This window comes from Balaenoptera acutorostrata, chromosome 5, assembly GCF_949987535.1.
Source record: "Balaenoptera acutorostrata chromosome 5, mBalAcu1.1, whole genome shotgun sequence".
NCBI lineage: Eukaryota > Metazoa > Chordata > Mammalia > Artiodactyla > Balaenopteridae > Balaenoptera > Balaenoptera acutorostrata.
In genome coordinates this window covers 86390405-86405462 of record NC_080068.1, presented here as the reverse complement: position 1 = coordinate 86405462, position 15058 = coordinate 86390405, and positions in this window count along the sequence as shown.

Genomic DNA, 15058 nt, shown 5'->3' with positions numbered 1-15058 from the left:
CATTCCATTGGTTTTTGGTTGTCGTATTTTCATTGTCATTTGTTTGTAGGTAATTTTTGAAATCCTCTTTGATTTCTTTAGTGATCTCTCGGTTATTTAGTAGTGTATTGTTTAACCTCCATATATTTGTATTTTTTACAGTTTTTTTTTTTTTTCCTGTAATTGATATCTAGTCTCATAGCGTTTTGGTCAGAAAAGGTACTTGATATGATCTATCATATCACAGATATGATCTATCCTGGAGAATGCTCCATGAGTACTTGAGAAAAATGTGTATTCTGTTGTTTTTGGATGGAATGTCCTATAAATATCAATTAAGTCCATCTTGATTAATGTATCATTTAAAGCTTGTGTCTCCTTATTTATTTTCATTTTGGATGATCTGTCCATTGGTGAAAGTGAGGTGTTAAAGTCTCCTACTTTTATCGTGTACTGTCAATTTCCCCTTTTATGGCTGTTAGCATTTGCCTTATGTATTGAGGTGCTCTTATGTTGGGTGCATAAATATTTACAGTTGTTATATCTTCTTCTTGGATTGATCCCTTGATCATTATGTAGTGTCGTTCTTTGTCTCTTGTAATAGATTTTATTTTAAAGTCTATTTTGTCTGATATGAGAATTGCTACTCTAGCTTTCTTTTGATTTCCATTTGCATGGAATACCTTTTTCCATCCTCTCACTTTCAGTCTCTATGTGTCCCTACGTCTGAAGTGGGTTTCTTATAGACAGCGTATATGTGGGTTTTGTTTTTGTATCCATTCAGACAGTCTATGTCTTTTGGTTGCAGCATTTAGTCCATTTACATTTAAGGTAATTATCAATATGTATGTTCCTATTACCATTTTCTTAATTGGTTTGAGTTTGTTATTGTCGGTCTTTTCCTTGTCTTGTGTTTCTTGCCTAGTGAAGTTCCTTTAGCATTTGTTGTAAAGCTGGTTTGGTGGTGCTGAATTCTCTTAGCTTTTGCTTGTCTGTAAAGTTTTTAATTTCTCCATCAAATCTGAATGAGATCCTTGCTGGGTAGAGTAATCTTGGTTGTAGGTTTTTCCCTTTCATCACTTTAAATATGTCCTGCCAATCCCTTCTGGCTTGCAGAGTTTCTGCTGAAAGAGCAGCTGTTAACCTTGTGGGGATTCCTTTGTATATTATTGTTTTTTCCTTGCTGTTTTTAATATTTTTTCTTTGTATTTAATTTTTGATAGTTTGATTAATATATGTTGGCGTGTTTCTCCTTGGATTTATCCTGTATGGGCCACTCTGCTTCCTAGACTTGAGTGACTACTTCCTGTCCCATATTAGGGAAGTTTTCAACAATAATCTCTTCAAACATTTTCTCAGTCCCTTTCTTTTTCTCTTCTTCTTCTGGGACCCCTATAATTCGAATGTTGGTGAGTTTAATGTTGTCGCAGAGGTCTCTGAGACTGTCCTCAATTCTCTTCATTCTCTTTTCTTTATTCTGCTCTGTGGTAGCTACTTCCACTATTTTATCTTCCAGATCACTTATCCATTCTTCTGCCTCAGTTATTCTACTATTGATTCATTCTAGAGAATTTTAAAATTCATTTATTATGTTTTTTATCATTATTTGTTTGCTCTTTAATTTTTCTGGGTCCTTGTTAAATGTTTCTTATATTTTCTCAATCCTATTTCCAGGATTTCAGATCATCTTTACTTTCATCACTCTGAATTCTTTTTCAGGTAGACTGCCTATTTCCTCTTTACTCATTTGGTCTGTTGGGTTTTTACCTTGCTCCTTCATCTGCTGTGTGTTTCTCTGTCTTCTCATTTTGCTTATTTTACTGTATTTGGGGTCTCCTTTTCGCAGGCTGCAGGTTTGTAGTTCCTGTTGTATTTGGTGTCTGCCCGCAGTGGCTAAGATTGGTTCAGTGGTTTGTGTAGGCTTCCTGGTGGAGGGGACTGGTGCCTGTGTTTTGGTGGATAAGGCTGAATCTGTCTTTCTGGTAGACAGGATCGTTTCTGGTGGTGTGTTTTGGGGTGTCTGTGACCTTATTAGGATTTTAAGCAGCCTCTCTTCTAATGGGTAGTGTTGTGTTCCTGTTTTGCTGGTTGTTTGGCATAGGGTGTCCAGCACTGTAGCTTGCTGGTCGTTGAGTAGTGGAACTGGGTCTTAGTGTTGAGATGGAGATCTCTGGAAGAGCTTTTGCAATTTGTTATTACATGGAGCCAGGAGTTCTCTGGTGGACCAATGGCCTGAACTCAGCTCTCCCATCTCAGAGGAACAGGCCTGTTACCTGGCCAGAGCACCAAGACCCTGTCAGCCACACAGCGCTGAAGAAAAGAGAGGAAGAAAGAAAGAAAGAGAGAGAGAGAGAGAGAGAGAGAGAGAGAGAGAGAGAGAGAAAGAAATAAAGAAAAAGAAAGAAAGAAGAAGAAAGAAAGAAAGAAAGATAGATAATAAAGTTATTAAAATAAAAAATAAAAAAATCATTAAAAATAAAAAGAAATTTAAAAATAATAATAAAAAAAGAAAGAATAGAGCAATCAAGCCAAAAAAAAAAAAAAAACAAATCCACCAATGATAACAAACACTAAAAACTATACTAAAAACAAGCAAACAAACAAAAAACTGACAGACAGAACCCTAAGACAAATGGTAAATGCAAGGCTATATAGACAAAATCACACAAAGAAGCATACACATACACATTCACAAAAAGAGGAAAAGGATAAAATATATATATATATATCTATATATAAAAAAAAGGAACAGAACAACCAAATCAATAAACAAATCTACCAATGATAATAAGCTCTAAATACTAAACTAAGATAAACAGAAAACCAGAAACAAATTAGATGTAGAAAGCAAGCCCCAAGTCTTCAGTTGCTCCCAAAGTCCACCTCCTCAATTTGGGATGATTCATTGTCTATTCAGGTATTCCACAGATGCAGAGTACATCAAGTTGATTGTGGAGATTTAATCCACTGCTCCTGAGGCTGCTGGGAGAAATTTCCCTTTCTCTTCTTTGTTTGCACAGCTCCTGGGGCTCAGCTTTGGGTTTGGCCCCGTCTCTGCATGTCGGTTGCCTGAGGGTGTATGTTCTTCACTCAGAGAAGATAGGGTTAAAGTAGCAGCTGATTAGGGGGCTCTGGCTCACTCAGGCCAGGAGGAGGGAGAGGGAGGGGTACCGTATGCGGGGCGAGCCTTCAGTGACAGAGGTCAGCATCACATTGTAATGGTCTGAGGCGTGCTGTTGTAATGGCCTGAGGCGTGCCATGTGTTCTCCCGGGGGAAGTTGTTCCTGGATCACAGGACCCTGGCAGTGGCAGGCTGCACAGGCTTCCAGGAGGGGAGTTGCTTGCACACAGGCTTCTTGGTGGCTGCAGCAGCAGGGTTAGTGTTTCATGCCCATCTCTGGTGTCCGTGCTGATAGTCGTGGCTTGCTTCTGTCTCTGGAGCTGGTTTAGTCAATGTTCTGAATCCCCTCTCCTCGCGCACCAGGAAACAATGGTCTCTTGCCTCAGTCCGGGAAAAAGTCGAGACTTTTTCCCAGACTCCGTCCCAGTTAACTGTGGTGCACTAGCCCCCTTCAGGCTGTGTTCATGCAGCCAACCACAGTCCTCTCCCTGGGATCTGATCTCCGAAGCTGGAGCCTCAGCTCCCATCCCCCACCCGCCCCAGCAGGTGAGCAGGCAAGCCTCTCAGGCTGGTGAGTACTACTCCACACTGATCCTCTGTGCAGGAATCTTTCCATTTTGCCCTCTGCATCCCTGTTGCTATGTTCTCCTCCGTGGCTCTGAAGCTTCTCTCCTGCCCCCTGCCCCCGGTCTCTGCCAGTGAAGGGGCTTCCTAGTGTGTGGAAACTTTTTCTCCTTCACAGCTCCCTCCCAGAGGTGCAGGTCCTGTCCCTATTTTTTGTCTCTGTTTTTTCTTTTTTCTTTTGCCCTACCCAGGTATGTGGGGAGTTTCTTGCCTTTTGGGATGTCTGAGGCTTTCTGTTCTGTAGGAGTTGTTCCACATGTAGATGTATTTCTTATGTATTAGTGGGGAGGAAGGTGATCTCCACCTCTTACTCCTCCTGCATCTTGAAGGTCTCTTGAGTATTGATTATTATTCAGACTTAATATTTCTTCTTGAGCCATTTTTGCTAGTTTATATTTGTTTTAAAAAATTATGTGTTTCTTTTAAGCTTAATTTTTTGCCATAAAGTTCTTCAGTGTTCTTGATGGTATTGAAAGTCTATTTTATGTTTTAGTCTGTACACTTTTTCTTTTCTCGTAATGTGTGTGTATGTGTGTGTTATCTCAATTTTGTTTGTGATAAGTTTCATCAGACATCTGTCCATTTCATCAATCTTTTTAAGAATGAGATCTTCATTTAGAATATCACTTTTATCAATGTTTATTCTTACCCGTATGTTACTTTCTTTTACTTTGTTTCCTAGTCTGTGGTTCTAGTTTTATATATTTGGTAGCTTGTTTTTAAATAATGTAAACACACACACACACACACACACACACATATATATACATAATAATCGTTAGGAAATAATTTAGGTATATCTTATAATTTTTAATATCTAGTATTTTCTTTGTTTCTCATTTTAAAATATTTGGTAATTTCTGTCTTAATTGCATCATAATTTCTTTTCTTTTTCATCTATGAATTATAACTATATTAATTTATTTATATCTAGGTATTAGAAGAGTAAGACATTTTAACATTAAATTCATTGTATTATTGCTTAGAATGTGACATTTGATGTTGGGTATTGGGAATATATTTGCTACTCCCTTTAAGAATTATTATGCTCTTTTTTTTGGCCAAGTTTCCATATATGTTTGAAAAGTAAGTACTTTCTAATTTGGAGGGGTACTGTTACTGTAGATGCCTATTACATCAATTTTAATGCTAGGATAATTTACCTTTACCATATCTCTTATCTTTTAATACTCCCGGTCTCTCTATTTCTATGAAAAGCATGCCAGAAGATTTATTCGCTCAGTTGTTTTTTCACTCATTCAGTTACCATCTACTGAGCAACTTCAGTGTGTCATATGGAGTAAAATTGGTGGGAAATCCACCCTTTCAGTTGTTCATGCAGAGAAAAACTTGAAGTCATCTACATGTGTTCAATTCAACAGGAAATGCCAAATTCTTTCAATGGCCTACAAAGCTATAACTGTTTGAAATGAGGACCTATTGCAGTTTGGTGTAGAGAAAGACAATAGCCTGACTTTATTTGGAAAAGATCATCATCAGTTATGGAAACCATTTACAAAGCTGTTGTAATTCAGATGAGAAATTTTGGTAGCTTGGTCCAGGACAAACAGGGAGAATGTTGAGAAATGATTCTCTTCTGTTTTTTTTTTTTTTTTAACAACTTTATTGGAATATAATTGCTTTACAATGTTATGTTAGTTTCTGCTGTATAAAAAAGTGAATCAGGTATATGTATACCTATATACCCATATCCCCTTCTCTTGCATCTCCCTCCTACCTTCCCTATCCCACCCCTCTGGGTGGTCACAAAGCACCGAGCTGATCTCCCTGTGCGATGCAGCTGCTTCCCACTAGCGATCTATTTTACATTTGGTAGTATATATATGTCAATGCTACTCTCTCAGTTCGTCCCAGCTTACCCTTCCCCCTCCCCGTGTCCTCAAGTCCATTCTCTATGTCTGTATTCTGTATGCTTTTTGAAATAATGCTAATGGCATTTTCTGTTGGATTGGCTATGTGTATCAGTGATGTCTCTTAAGTTTTTTGTGCCTCTGCAATTGGAAGGGTAGATTCGCCACAAATTATATTGTATAATCATATAATAATCTATTAAATCACAGAATCATAATTTATGTAACCTTCCCTCATTATTTTGAAAAGTTTCTGTGCCATTATATTTTAAGTGTTCCTTGTTAAAGTATACAGTTATACTCTTTTAAGGGAAGAGTACAATCTAATAACATTTGTTTTAGTCTCTATTATATTTAGACTTACTTATGCTTTGCATGCTATTCTTTGCTTGTATTCTTTTCTCTGTGACTTATATTCAGTCAACAAAGGTTTCTTCTTTTTTTCCCTCTGCTGGCTGTACACTATATTTTTCTAAGTTTACTTAGCTTATTTATTTACTCTATTTATTTACTGCATTTCACTAATTAACACAGTAAATTAAAGCTTACACACATTAATACCATGATCAAAGCATGGCCTAAAGTTGAAGTATATTTTCCCTAAGGGCAAGTAGAGGTACTATTACTAGAAGTGAGAGTGGAAGAAAGTTGAGCAGGAGGAAACACGTGTAGTGTTTTCTTTAATATCATCAAAATAATTTCTTAGGGCTTCCCTGGTGGCGCAGCGGTTGAGAATCTGCCTGCCAATGCAAGGGACACGGGTTCGAGCCCTGGTCTGGGGGATCCCACACGCCACAGAGCAACTGGGCCCGTGAGCCACAACTACTGAGACTGCGTGTCTGGAGCTTGTGCTCCGCAGCAAGAGAGGCCGCGACAGTGAGAGGCCCGCGCACCGCGATGAGGAGTGGCCCCCACTTGCCACAACTAGAGAAAGCCCATGCACAGAAACGAAGACCCAACACAGCCAAACATAAATAAATAAATTAATTAATTAAAAAACCAACAACAACAATCTCTTAAATTAGCCGTATATCAGATTTAACTACAAAATTCCACTTTGATTCTGCATGGGCACAATCATGATTACTGTATTAAAATGAGCATGGATAGCAAATATTCAGAATCTTTTCCACGTTCCACAATGTCATTTAATTAAAATTCTTGTGCAAGACTTTGAAATAGGCCAAAAAGTGTCTTTTCATTGAAAATAATATATGGAGTTTGTGCCTTTCATTGTCTGGGTTATTTAGTCTTTTACTACTTTGTAAGATGTAGACAATGAATAGCAATGCAAATTATCTTTTTCTATAGATATACAAATGAATTTGTGTGTTGGAAGTGTAATTTTTTTTACCCTCCCTACACACACACAGAATTTAGTTTTGCATTTATAAAGCAATTTTTTTTGCAGATTCCTGATTTCCTATACATGTATTGGCTTTTTGGAATCTCAGTGAACCAATTTTTCTATTTTACTGGCTTCTTCATTAATCATTTACTCAAATAATTATCTGAAATGTGTTAAATTTATATTTGTACTGGAATTACAATTTTAACTGTAAAATTCATTATTTAATAATGGATACTTAAAATAGAGGTTGGGTATAAAATTAAAAAGCTTTCAATTTTGTGTTTTTTAATCCTAAATTTAAGGTTATTGATCTGTAATTTTTGACCAGCCAACATTGCAGTTGAAAATTCTGTTGGGAACTTTGCTTTTCATATATAAGCTTTATCTTTTTTGGAAGCTTTTATCATTTCATAATTTATAAGGTTATTCTGTCAATTATAATCTATCCTCTTTGGCACATAGCAGGTTCTTTACAAGTGAAACCTCAGTCTTTCCAAGAAATCAGAGAATTATTTTAGCCCTTTTTCACTTCTTAGTTCGTTTCATTCTCTACCTATCCTCAAATATATAATTTTTCTTTCATATTTCTTGGCATGTGTTTTCTTTAGGTTTAGGTAGATTTCTACCAAACTTAGAGATATTGGATAATCTCTCCAAATTCACAAATGGTGAAAAGTGACAGAACTGGAATTTAGAATCCAGAAGCTCATCCCTTAACATCAAAACTTTTAGGTTATTTTCTGTATTGTCTTATAAAACCCAGAACTACAGGCTGGAAGCTTATGGTGGTTAGTGGACTTTAAAATCAATGATCTATCCTATTTTTATCATGGGTATAGAGATCAAAAATCTGAGAAAAGTGGAATTTCTGCACCTGTCCGACTCAGTCTACACTTTCACATTTTCTCATTTTATTTTCTGGAGAAAACAATTCTAACATGTGCTCATATAAGTCTTCTTATATAACTACATCAAAACTTAAACAATAACATGGATTACCTAAATAGAGGATTATTTAAATAGAGATTTGAAATTGTGTTTCTACTGCACAGAAAATTGCTGATGTTTCAAAAATATAACCACCAAAGGAAACACAGATTTAAACACTGAGGTCTCCAATTAGAGAAAAAGTACAGGTAACTCAGGCATGACTATAGCATATTGGAGGGAGTTAAGTATTTCTTAGGAATCAATAAAAGCTCTTTTATTAAAAACTATTATTTGTGCAAGTGTATAAACAAAACTAAACCTGGGTAATTTGAGTGCTGAAGCAATAAGCCCAAGGAAAATGTAAGCCACAGTATTTGGAAAATAAGTAAAATATTGTCAACAAGATCAGAACCATGTTCTTAGCTATGCCAGTTATCGCTAGATGCTTAGTGAGAGGAAAACTAGTATCTGCAATGAGAATCTTGTGTACATCCTTTATGTTTTGTGTATAAAAGTATGTGAACTACACTTGACATTATTCCTCTTATAAATGTCAGTCCAGTCATTCCTTGGGCAGTCCTTGAAAAGCTCTTCATAGGGAAACACAGGAAAAAAAAAAAAGCCTACTAATTTAGGATTACAATTATATAGTTCTCTATCTGTTTATACCTGAATGGGTTGGACCCCACATGACACTAGAGCAGACAAAAGCAGGGAAGCAGTGGAATAATTTTGGAGAATGCTCTTGAACAATTTTGTCTTAATGTGTCACATATTTCTCTTTGTGTAGGTACTACATTGACATAGGACAAATTTTAAATGTAACTACTATCCTTTTGATTATCAATTGGTATACAATATGTGATTTACTTTTATGTAAAACCACAAGAAACTTTTTCCATCTCTTTAAACTACAGAAAACATCTCCAGCATGGGGCTTTTGACAACATCAACTCAGAGAGTTTTTGCTAAAAGTAAAGGAATGTAAAAGTAAATTTATAATATTTGCACTATGAAGGATTAAAGTTAACTCACTAAAAATTTACAGGATAAGTCTGACATGATCTTCTAATGGGTGTTTAGTTTTCACACGTGGGTTTGAAATTATCTATGACAAAGTTTATTGATAACTTTGAACTATTGATAATTAACCATTTCTTTATCAAATTTGGATTTTTCTAAGCCTTTCCTTTTTCTCTATCTTTTTCGTTTCCTTAAATCTGTTAGCTTCTTCTCAAGGACTGAAGCAGTCAGGAGGTGAATGTTCTATCTTGGTTTAACTAACCCCTCAGGAGTGCTTCAGAGGTAGAAAAAAAGAAGCATAAGACTCAGTGAAGGACAAAGGGAAAAAGGACTACGTGTGGTGAAAATCAACTTATGATCCCTGGTCCCTTGTGATACATTATAACACACCTTACTGAAGACTAATAGGAAATGTTCTGAAAGTTTCAATTTTTGTGTTCCTACTAAGCCAAAATTCAGTTCTTAAAACTACTGCTAATACATCACATAGAAAACACACAATCCCCACATAATTTTGGCACTTGTTGGGATGTGGTTCATTACTTTCTGTTGGTTAGGATTTAGTCAGTCTCTTAGCAGTGGGCCATGTTTTAAAAGTTTAGACTATAGTAATAGAAAAATACAGAATTTGCAGTAGCAGTTTTATTTTAAAAATTCAGACAACTATCCAAGCTTTTTCTTTAGTTCAATAGGGAATTTTATTAAAAATCTTCACTATAAATGTGGAAAGGTAATAATATTTAGCAAATGTATTTGAGTTAATTAAAATGTTTGTTTGCCAGATATTTGTAAGTCTACTATGTACAATGAGGATAAAGTTAATCTTTTTCATTTGGTATCCATAATCTAATATGGAATTTTTCATTCTCTCTCTCTCTCTCTCTCACACACACACACACACACACACACACACACACTCAACTGTTATTCAAGGTCAAATGAGAAAAATACCTTAAGAAAGATTTAACGTAGTTTGAATTAGGTGATTTCAAGTTGAAGGGTCAAAGTTGTTGTTGAGGATGTAACCCTTGATTTCCGCGGAAATTTGAGGAACAATGAAAGAAAAATCTTTTCAAAGTTTTAAACAAGCAGAACAGGAATTCTACTTCTGTTTCAGGGATTTAAAAAAAAGTTGTATGCTATTTTTAAAATAAGATGCTCTATGAAAAAGATTTCAGTATAAAATATTCAAGCACATTAAAATGACAGCAAGTCATTTTACATAGCAACTTCACAATGATCATTGGTTTCAATGGATACATCATCTGCAATATCAATTTATTACGATTTTTGTATGACTGTTAATCAGTCTAATTGACATTTCTATCAGAGGAGGCAAATATCAATCATAGGTGTTTTCAACTGCTTGTTCCAAGTTCAAAACCAACTGATAAAAAATATACATGGCATTTTATCTAGGTGAGTACATCAATGTCATAGAACCTTGCAGTATTAAATTGGAACAGACCTTTAACCAAACTTCCCCTAATTGTGTTAAATGCAGGCACATGGAGGGTAGGTGACTGGTGCAAAATCCTTAGGTAATTGGTCACATGATATGCCCTCAAGGAATATTTCCCAAATCCCTGCCTATTGTAATCCAATTCAGAAAGAGAATTGGAACACCACAGGGAGAAAAAATTTCCTTTTCCAAATATGTCTCTATAGATAAACTTAAAAAAGAGAGACAGATGTGTGAAAATTAATCTTTATATCATATTTGTATTAGTTATTAAAATGGATTTAATGAATTTAAAAGTCAAATATTTTCTTCCAAGGATAAATGGTAATCTTGAAGTATTGATTATTTTTGTCTTTTTTAAATAGAAATGCCTTAAACAGACCCAAATGTGTATGAAATATAATCATTCTCCTAAAACTTTTTAAATACAAGAACTTAAGACAAAATAAAATTACAAAGAGATGCAAAATTTATCATTGACTCATTAAAATGAGTTCAGAAATATAAATGTAAAACTATTAAAACTCACTGCTTGTAGGAATGTGTTACCAGTTGGAATCATTAAATGAGGAAAAATAAGCTCCATGTCTTTTGAGATTTTGGTTGGAGGGAAGGAGCACACAGGCCCTGGAACGACTTGCTCTTGGATTAATTAGCAGCTCCATTATTTTCTACTCTTGTGACCTTGGGAATTTTTAGTTCTCAAGTTCTTCATCTGAAAAATGCATAACTTTCAATTATAGCTATTGTGAAGATTAATAAAATATTCCCTATGAAGATTTTGGCACAGTACTTGGCCCATGTTAAACTCAATAAATGACACTTATTTAGGGGTTCATCAAACTCAATTACTGAAACACTTTAGGATGTGTAAAGTGTGTTGAAGGCTATTCCCTAGACACTATAGTCAGCAGGTCTGGAAAACAAGAAATTAGAAGAGACTGAAAAATAAAATTATCCTTGTGGAAAGTAATCTCATACATAAAATCCACATACTTAAATGATCAGAGAAACAAATGAAGTTTATTCTGATTATGACTAAGTGTGTTCACCTTTGCTTAAAGAAAGAGAACCGATGAATTTTAGACAAAGTATTTGTACTCTCCCTTTTATTTATTTTGACCTACTACTTCCTACTATATTGCAATTTGATTTCCACCTCTACCCCACTGCTACAACTATTCTGCCATAGGATGGCTACAACTTCTAATTACCAAAGCAACGGACCATTTTCTGTACTGTTCTAACAGTATTTGCATGCAGTAATGACTGTTCTGCTTTAATCTCTCCCATCTCAGGCACTTTACTTATCCTATCTGTGCATCGAGTTTTCTTCTCTGTAAAAAAATGAAATAATAGGACCTACATGAAAGTCTTTTTTAATTATTAAAGGAGTTAATGCTTATACAGTACTTACACCACCTGCAATATTAGTAATCACTCAAAGTGTTGCTCATTGACGATTTCCTACTAAACCACGAATTGTTGGTTCTTCTCATATCTCCTTGACCATTCATTCTCTGGATAATCTTCATCCATACGATAAGAAAGAGGTAGTGAACCCTGAGGTTATGTTTTTACTCTTCTTTATTCTGTTCTTATGTGTATCTGTTTTCCTAAGTGAACTTGTTTAGTCCTAATTCTTCTTCTGTACTCCATATATGGTTGGTTACCATGGATACAACCACTTCCCAGTACACATAACCAAACCTCTCAGTTGAACTCTTAATCTTTATTTCCATCTGATTTCTGCACACATATGCCTGTATATCTCGTGGATATCTCATACTCAATGCGTTGAAAATTACATCATTGTTTCTTGATCCAAATTCACTCTTCCATTTTAGCCATTTACCGTTTAATAATGGAGTCATTTAAGTCATAATATTCAATAATTCTTGTTTAAAGATATCATATTGGTTATAATTATAGCTAATATAAATTGAATGTTAGCTCTAGACTAAGCACTGGGCTTAATACTTACATGGTGCCAGGAGTTACACATATCAAGTTTTATTTTTTCACATCCTAAAAATACCTAGCTTCTAAATTACCTGTTAATAATCTCTGTCACTGTTAGTTTCTGCCCTCAACTCTTCCTTCAAATCTTTCTCTCAAATCCATTTTATACACTTCTTACTAAATTTGTGTTTCTAAAATGTACATTTGGCCATATCATCCCATTGCATGAAATTCTTCAGTAACTTCACCCCATAACTTACACCATAATATTAATAGGCCCAGTAAGCAGTCCTTCACCTTTGGTCCCTGCTTATCTTTCTGATTCATTCTTTCCATTCTTTACTGTTCCTCAAACTCCTGCCAACCAAGTAATTACTGTTTCCCTGAGTGTACTATAAACTTTTCTATATCTGTGTTTTCCCTGTGAGATTTCTTCTACATAGGAAATCTTTCTCTTTCTCATATAATAGTCCTCATCATTACAGCCAACATTTATAAAGGGCTTAAAATGAGTCACACTGTTCCAAGCTCTTTACATTGATTAATGCATTTGTCCTAAAAACAATATTATAAGGTAGGAGCTATTGTTAGCTCTACTTTATAGCTGAAGAAACTTAGAAAGATTAAATACATTTCCAAAGTTAAAGAGCTTTTATGTGACAGAATACATGCTCTTAATCACCCTGTTTTTCTTGGAAATTGTTTCAATCTCACCTCCATGGCATCCTGAGCTTTAAGCTCCTTTACCTAAGGTTTTCGCATAGCATTTAGGATATATGTCTAGTAACCCTGCTATTGTATTTATGTAATGTGTCTACCTAACCCTTTAAACTCTCAACAACCTGAAGTGGTGGAATATGTCTTTTAAATGTATCAAATGAATGTAATGAATTTTCTTTTATCCAAACAGGGGTTTCCCTGGAGAGCAAAGGAAAAAAAAAGAAATAGATTTTGTACTGGAGAGAATATGAAAAAAAGATACCATTTTTCCTATTTATAGAATTTTGAGGAAAACGTTTTTAACTAAATGGTGGACATCTTACTGACCATAAATGCTTAGTAACAGAACACAAAAACAAACATTTTCAAATAGTGTGCACTTATAAATGAAAGTTCAGGAATACGAGGTTGTCCTACACTTTGTTTATACTTGAAAGGGAACATGATGCAGAATAGCCACATTGACTGGGAGAAAGAGGTGGATTGTATGGAAGTATTGGTAATCAAAGCAGGAACCATTTCATTTTAGAAGTCAAACAATTAGCTATAAAGGAGGACTGATTCTGGAGCAGCAGGTCAGGGTTCAAGGATATAGAGGAAGTACCCTAGTGAGGGGGGCACTCAGACCAATGGTAAGCAAGGCCAAGATCTGCAAAACCTAAAGAAACAATAGATTTAGTTGAGAGAAAATGTTCCAGCAAAGGAGAATATCCAGTTAAGTGACTGGAGAAGATACTAAGTCCAAAAGAAACAGGAAGCACCACAGCAAAACCAACAATGCACTTTGGAGTCTTAATATGGTCACCACAGAAAACTCAAAACTCTTGCCAGATCCTGCATACATGGAAGTTTACTTACTCTGGCAAATTTAATATTAAATGATTATGAGATCAAGAGATACCATCTTATCTATTAGGGAAGAAAAAACAAGATGGCATGTTTTATGAAATCCCTATGTGTATGTATTCATAAAATCATGTAGAAGAGTTTGATTGAAAATTTTAAATAAGTCACAAAGGCTAAATAGTATAAGAAATGATAATACACACAGCAATTTAAAAGAACACAATCGTGACTTTTTTCAATGTTACAAGAAATTTCCCGTTCGTATGATTATTATTTATTTATTTATTTATTTATTTATTTTTTAAAAGGGAACGCTATTTATTTATTTTTTTTTTTGGCTGTGTTGGGTCTTCGTTTCTGTGCGAGGGCTTTCTCTAGTTGCGGCGAGCGGGGGCCACTCTTTATCGCGGTGCGCGGGCCTCTCAGTGTTGCGGCCTCTCTTGTTACAGAGCACAAGCTCCAGACGCGCAGGCTCAATAGTTGTGGCTCACGAACCCAGCCACTCTGCGGCATGTGGGATCTTCCCAGACCAGGACTCGAACACGTGTCCTCTGCATTGGCAGGCAGATTCTCAACCACTATTAAAATAATATTAAAACACTAAACTCACTGCCCAGCAGTTATATTCCTTTAAACATTAAAAAAGAAGAGTCCAGGGACTTTGTTTAACTATATAATTGGCATTTAAATTTAAGAACACAATTCTGGCATTTTAAATATACCCTTGCTAAATAGTTACAAGATATAAAGAAACTATGTGGATAATCATGCCAGCTTTGAGATAATTCATATTTAGGAAAATGACAATGTGCTAAACTAAAGGAGAGAGAAGGATAGTAAGAGAGAGAAGAAAAAACTTGGATTATTTTGAAAATTATTTGACTTTTATTTAGTTTAATAAATAAAAGTTTGTTTATAATCTGCTATTTCAAAGCCAGCCTTAATAATTATGAAGCAATAAAGGATTAAGCATATTTAGGTTTTATAATAAGCTATAGTATAATTCTGTATTACTGAAGATGGAGAGGAAAGAAAAATTAACAAAAGTTAACATTTAGCTGCATGTAAAAAAGTGACAACATACATCATAGTTTACATATATTTAACTCTAACATTTTTTCTCTTGATCAATAGATGATGTAATATTTAAAATCTCCACTTACCTTATA